This window comes from Cupressus sempervirens, chromosome 6, assembly GCF_028749045.1.
Source record: "Cupressus sempervirens isolate cs-2001-9-10 chromosome 6, ASM2874904v1, whole genome shotgun sequence".
NCBI lineage: Eukaryota > Viridiplantae > Streptophyta > Pinopsida > Cupressales > Cupressaceae > Cupressus > Cupressus sempervirens.
Window position 1 is genome coordinate 6,066,027 of NC_143123.1, and position 7,198 is coordinate 6,073,224.

Sequence of the window (7,198 nt, forward strand, 5' to 3'; positions counted from 1 at the left end):
TTTCAAGTTTTCCCAAAGGGCTCAAATACTCTATCCCAGAACGTTAATCTATAGCCCTGTGGACAAGCTTCCCTCGTCCCCCATTTTTTGGCCCTTTTCAAGGTCATTTAATGCCCCTAACCTTACTTTGAAGCATTGTTAGGAGGTCTCCAAAACTTTAAAAACTACAATAACTTTCAAACCGTGGGGCCATTTGACCTAATTCTTTTTCTAGAATGCTCTAAATTACAATTACATTCATTTGGCCAATTTACACCTTATAGTTTACCAAAATGATGACCCAATTACATACTCCAATTTTTTTTGCCTTTTTCAAGTATTTCCAAGGGGCTCAAATACTCTATCCTAGAATGCTGATCTATAGCCCTATGGACAAGCTTCGCTCATCCCCCATTTTTTGGCCCTTGTCGTGGTCATTTAATGTCCCTAGCCTGACATTGAAGCATTCTTAAGAGGTCTCTAAAATCTGAAAAACTAGAATAACTTTCAAACCGTGGGGCCTTTTGACCTGATTCTTTTTCTGGACTACTGTAAATTATAATTACATTCATATGGCCAATTTACACCATCTACTTTACCAAAATGATGGTCCAATTACATACTCCTATTTTTTTAGCTTTTTCAAGTATTCCCGAGGGGGTCAAATACTCTATCCTAGAATGGTGATCTATAGCCCTATGGACAAGCTTCGTTCGTCCCACATTTTTTGGCACTTTTTGAGGTCATTTAATGCCCCTAGCCCGACTTTGAAGCATTCTTAGGAGGTCTCCAAAAGAAGAAAAACTGCAATAACTTTCATACCGTGGGGCCTTTTGACGTGATTTTTTTTCTGGAATGCTCTAAATTACAATTGCATTGATCTGACCAATTTACACCTTCTAGTTTACCAAAATGATGGCCCAATTACATACTCCTATTTTTTTGGCTTTTTCAAGTATTCCCAAGGGGCTCAAATACTCTATCCTAGAAAGCTGATCTATAGCCCTATGGACCAGCTTTGCTTGTCCCCCATTTTTTAGCCCTTTTCGAGGTCATTAAATGCTGCTAACCTAACTTTGAAGCATTCTTAGGAGGTCTCCAAAACTCAAAAATCTACAATAACTTTTGAACTATGGGGCCTTTTGACCTGATTCTTTTTTTGAAATGCTATAAATTACAATTACATTCATTTAGCCAATTTAAACCTTCTAGTTTACCAAAATGATGGTTCAATTACATACTCCTATTTTTTTGACTCTTTCGAGTATTTCCAAGGGGCTCAAATACTCTATCATATAACTTTGATCTATAGCCCTATGGACAAGCTTCGCTCATCTCCCATTTTTTGGCACTTTTCGAGTTCATTTAATGCCACTAACCTGAGTTTGAAGCATTCTTAGGAGGTCTCCAAAATTTGAAAAACTGCAATAACTTTCAAACTGTGGGGCCTTTTGACCTGATTACTTTTTTGGAATGCTCTAAATTATAATTCCATTCATCTAGCCAATTTAGACCTTCTAGTTTACCAAAAATGATGGCCCAATTACATACTCCTATTTTTTTGACTTTTTCAAATATTCTCAAGGGGGTCGAATACTCTATCCTAGAACACTGATCTATAGCCCTATGGACAAGCTTTTCTTGTGCCCAATTTTTCAGCCATTTTTGAGGTAATTTAATTCCCCTAACCTAACTTTGAAGCATTCTTAGGAGGTCTCCAAAACTCGAAAAACTGCAATAACTTTCGAATCGTGGGGCCTTTTGACCTGATTTTTTTTCTGGAGTCCTCTAAATTATAATTGCATTCATCTGGCCAATTTACACCTTCTAGTTTACCAAAATGATGGCCGAATTAGATACTCCTATTTTTTTTAGCTTTTTCAAGTATTCCCAAGTGGCTCAAATAATCTATCCTAGAAAGCTGATCTATAGCCCTATGGACAAGCTTCACTTGTCCCCCATTTTTTGGCCCTTTTCAAGGTCATTTAATACCCCTAACCTGACCTCGAAGCATTCTTAGGAGGTCTCCAAAATTCAAAAGACTACAATAACTTTCAAACTGAGGGGCCTTTTGACGTGATTATTTTTTTGGAACGCTCTAAACTACAATTACATTCATCTGGCTAATTTACACTTACTAGTTTACCAAAATGATGGCTCAAATACATACTCCTATTTTTTTGACTTTTTCCAGTATTCTCAAGGGGCTCAAATACTATATCCTAGAATGCTAATCTATAGCCCTATGACAAGATTCACTCATCCCCGATTTTTCTGCCCTTTTCAAGGTAATTGAAACCTAACCTAATTTTGAAGCATTCTTAGGAGGTCTCCAAACCCAAAAACTTGTAATAACTTTCAAACCGTCAGGGCTTTTGACCTGATTCTTTTTCTTGAATGATCTAAATTACAATTACATTTATCTAGCCAATTTAAACCTTGTAGTTTACCAAAATGATTGCCCAATTATACACTCCTTATTTTTTGACTTTTTCAAGTATTCCCAAGGGGCTCAAATACTCTATCCTAGAATGCTGATCTATAGCCCTATGGACAAGCTTCACCCCTCCCCCATTTTTTGGCCCTTTTTCAGGTCATTTAATGCCCCTAACTTGACTTTGAAGCATTCTTAGGAGGTCTCCAAAATGTGAAAAATTTCAATAACTTTCAAACCATGGGGCCTTTTGACCTGATTCTTTTTTTTGAATGCTATAAATTACAATTATATTCATCTGGCTAATTTACACCTTCTAGTTTACCAAAATGCTGGCCCAATTACATATTCCTATTTTTTCAGCTTTTTCAAGTATTCCCAAGGGCCTCAAATACTCTATTATAGAATGCTGATCTATAGCCCTATTGATGAGCTTCGCTCGTCCCCCATTTTTTGGCCCTATTTGAGGTCATTTAATGCCCCTAACCTGACTTTGAAGCATTCTTAGAAGGTCTCCAAAAACTAAAAAATTGCAATAACTTTCAAACCGTGGGGCCTTTTGACCTGATTCTTTTTCTTTAATGCTCTAAATTACAATTACATTCATCTGGGCAATTTACACCTTCTAGTTTACCAAAATGATGGCCCAATTACATACTCCTATTTTTTTGGCTTTTTTAGGTATTGCCAAGGGGTTCAAATACTCTATCCTAAAAAGCTGATCTATAGCCCTATGGACAAGCTTCGCTCGTCTCAAATTTTTTTTCCCTTTTTGAAGTCATTTAATGCCCCTAACCTGACTTTGAAGCATTCTTAGGAGGTCTCCAAACCCCAAAAAACTTTAATAAATTTCAAACCGTGGGGCCTTTTGATTTGATTCATTTTCTGGAATGCTATTAATTACCATTACATTCATCTGGCCAATTTACACCTTATAGTTTACCAAAATGATGGCCGAATTACATACTCCTATTTTCTTAGCTTTTTTAGGTATTCTCAAGGGGCTCAAATACTCTATCCTGGAATGCTATTCTACAGCCCTATGGACAAGCTTCGCTCATCTCCCATTTTTAAGCCCTTTTCAAGGTCATTTAATGCGTCTAACTTGACTTTCAAGCATTCTTAGGAGGTCTAAAAAACCTGAAAAAATACAATAACTTTCAAATAGCGGGCCCTTTTCATCTGATTCTCTTTTTAAAATGCTCTAAATTATAATTACATTCATCTAGCCAATTTAAACCTTCTAGTTTACCAAAATGATGGCCCAATTACATACTCCTATTTTTTTGGCTTTTTCAATTATTCCCAAGGGGCTCAAATACTCTATCCTATAATTATGATCTATAGCCCTATGGACAAGCTTTGCTTGTCCCCCATTTTTCGGACCTTTTCGACGTCATTTAATGCCCCTAACCTGACTTTGAAGCATTCTTAGGTGGTCTCCAAAACTCAAAAAACTATAATAATTTTCAACGCATGGGGTCTTTTGACCTGATTCTTTTTTTGGAATGCTCTAAATTACAATTACATTCATCTAGCCAATTTACACCTTCTAGTTTACCAAAATGATGGCCCAGTTACATACTCCTATTTTTTCTGCTTTTTCAAGTATTCCCAAGGGGCTATAATACTCTATCCTAGAATGTTGATCTATAGCCCTATAGACCAGCTTCAGTCATCACCCATTTTTTGGAACTTTTTGAGGTCATTTAATGCCCCTAACCTGACTTTGAAGCATTCTTAAGAGGTCTTCAAACACGTTAAACTACAATAACTTTCAAATCGTGGGGCCTTTTGACATGATTCTTTTTCAAGAATCCTCTAAATTACAATTACATTCTTCTAGCTTATTTACACCTTCTAGTTTACCAAAATGATGGCCCAATTACATACTCCTATTTTTTTGCCTTTTTCAAGTATATCCAAGCGGCTCAAATACTCTATCCTTGAACACTAATTTATAGCCTTATGGACAAGCTTCGCTCCTCCCCCATTTTTTGGCCCTTTTCGAGGTCATTTAATGCCCCTAACCTGACTTTGAAGCATTCTTAGAAGGTCTCCAAAATTCAAAAAACTTCAATAACTTTCAAACTGTGGGGCCTTTTGACCTTATTCTTTTTTTAGAATGCTCTAAATTATAATTACATTCATCTGGCCAATTTAAACCTTCTAGTTTACCAAAATGATGGCCCAATTACATACTCCTATTTTTTTGGCTTTTTTAAGTATTCCCAAGGGGGTCAAATACTCTATCCTAGAACATTGATCTATAGCCCTATGGACAAGCTTCGCTCATCCCCCATTTTTTTGCCATTTTTGAGGTCATTTAATGCCCCTAACCTGACTTTGAAGCATTCTTAGGAGGTCTCCAAAACCCAAAAAACTGCAATAACTTTCAAACCGTGGGGCCTTTTGCCTGATTCTTTTTCTGGAATGCTCTAAATTACAATTACATTCATCTGGCCAATTTACACCTTCTAGTTTACCAAAATGATGGACCAATTACATACTCCTATATTTTTTACTTTTGCAAGTATTCCCAAGGGGATCAAATACTCTATCGTAGAACATTCATCTATAGCCTTATGGACAAGCTTCACTCATCCCCCAATTTTTTGCCCTTTTCAACGTCATTTAATGCTTCTAACCTGACTTTGAAGCATTCTTAAGAGGTTTCAAAAAGACAAAAAATTGTAATGACTTTCAAACCATGGGGCCTTTTAACTTGATTCTTTTTCTTGAATGTTCTAAATTACAATTACATTTATCTGGCCAATTTACACCTTCCAATTTACGAAAATGATGGCCGAATTACATACTCCCTTTTTTTGGCTTTTTCAAGTATTCGCAAGGGGATCAAATACTCTATCCTAGAACACTAATCTATAGCCTTATGGACAAGCTTCGCTCGTCCCCCATTTTTTGGCCCTTTTCGAGGTTGTTTAATGTCCCTAACCTGACTTTGAAGCATTATTAAGAGGTCTCCAAAATCTAAAAACTGCAATAACTTTCAAACCATGAGACATTTTGACCTGAGTCTTTTTCTAGAATGCCCTAAGATACAATTACATACATCTGGCCAATTTACACCTTCTAGTTTACTAAAATGATGGCCCAATTATATAGTACTATTTTTTAAGCTTTTCGAGTATTCCGGAGGGGCTCAAATACTCTATCTTTGAACATTGATCTATAGCCCTATAGAAAAGCTTCGCCCATACCCCATTTTTCATCCATTTTTGAGCTCATTTAATGCCCCTAAACTGACTTTTGAAGCATTCTTAAGAGGTCTCCAAAACTTGAAAAACTACAATAACTTTCAAACCGTGGGGTCTTTCTACCTGATTCTTTTTCTAGAATGCTCTAAATTATAATTACATTCATTTGTCCAATTTACACCTTCTAATTTACCAAAATGGTGGCCTAATTACATACTCCTATTTTTCTAGCTTTTTCAAATATTTCCAAGTAGCTCAAATACTCTATCCTAGAACACTGATCTATAGCCCTATGGACCAGCCTCGCTCATCCCCATTTTTTCAGCCCTTTTCGAGGTCATTTAATGCCCCTAACCTAACTTTGAAGCATTCTTAGGAGATCTCCAAAACTCAAAAAATTGCAATAACTTTCAAACTGCGGGGCCTTTTGACCTAATGCTTTTTCTCGAATGCTCTAAATTACAATTACATTCATCTGGCCAATTTACACCTTTTAGTTTACCGAAATGATGGCCCAATTACATACTCCTATATTTTTATCTTTTTCAAGTATTCCCAAGGGGCTCAAATACTCTATCCTAGAACACTGATCTATAGCCCTATGGACAAGCTTCGCTCGTCCCTTATTTTTCAGCCCTTTTTGAGGTCATTTAATGCCCCTAATCTAACTTTGAAGCATTCTTATGAGGTCTCAAAAACTCGAAAAACTGTAATAACTTTCAAACCGTGGGGCCTTTTGACCTAATTCTTTTTTTGGAATGCTCTAAATTACAATTTCATTCATCTAGCCAATTTATAACCTTCTAGTTTACAAAAATGGTGGCCCAATTACATACTCCTATTTTTTCAGCTTTTTCAACTATTCCCAAGGGGCTCAAATACTATATCCTAGAACACTAATCTATATTCCTATGGAAAAGCTTCACTCGTCACCCTTTTCTCGACCCTTTTCTTTGTCATTTAATGCTCCTAACTGACTTTGAAGCATTCTTAGGAGGTCTAAAAAACTCGAAAAACTACAATCACTTTCAAATCTAGGGGACTTTTGACCTGATTCTTTTTCTGGAATGCTCTAAATTACAATTACATTCATCTGGCCAATTTACTAAAATGATGGCCCAATTACACACTCCTATTTTTTCAAATTTTTTAAGTATTCCCAGGGGGCTCAAATACTTTATCCTAGAACATTGATCAATAGCCCTATGGACAAGCTTCGTTGCTCCCCCATTTCTTGACCCTTTTCAAGGTCATTTAATGCCCCTAACCTGACTTTGAAGCATTCTTAGGAGGTCTCCAAAATATGAAAAACTACAATAACTTTCAAACCTTGGGGCCTTTTTACCTAATCTTTTTTTCTTGAATGCTCTAAATTACAATTATATTCATTTGGCAAATTTACACTTTCTAGTTTACCAAAATGATGGCCCAATTACATACTCCTATTTTATTGTCTTTTTCAAGTATTCCCAAGGCCTCAAATACTCTATCCTAGAATATTGATCTATAGCCCTATGGACAAGCTTTGCTTGTCCCCCATTTTTTGAACCTTTTTGAGGTCATTTAA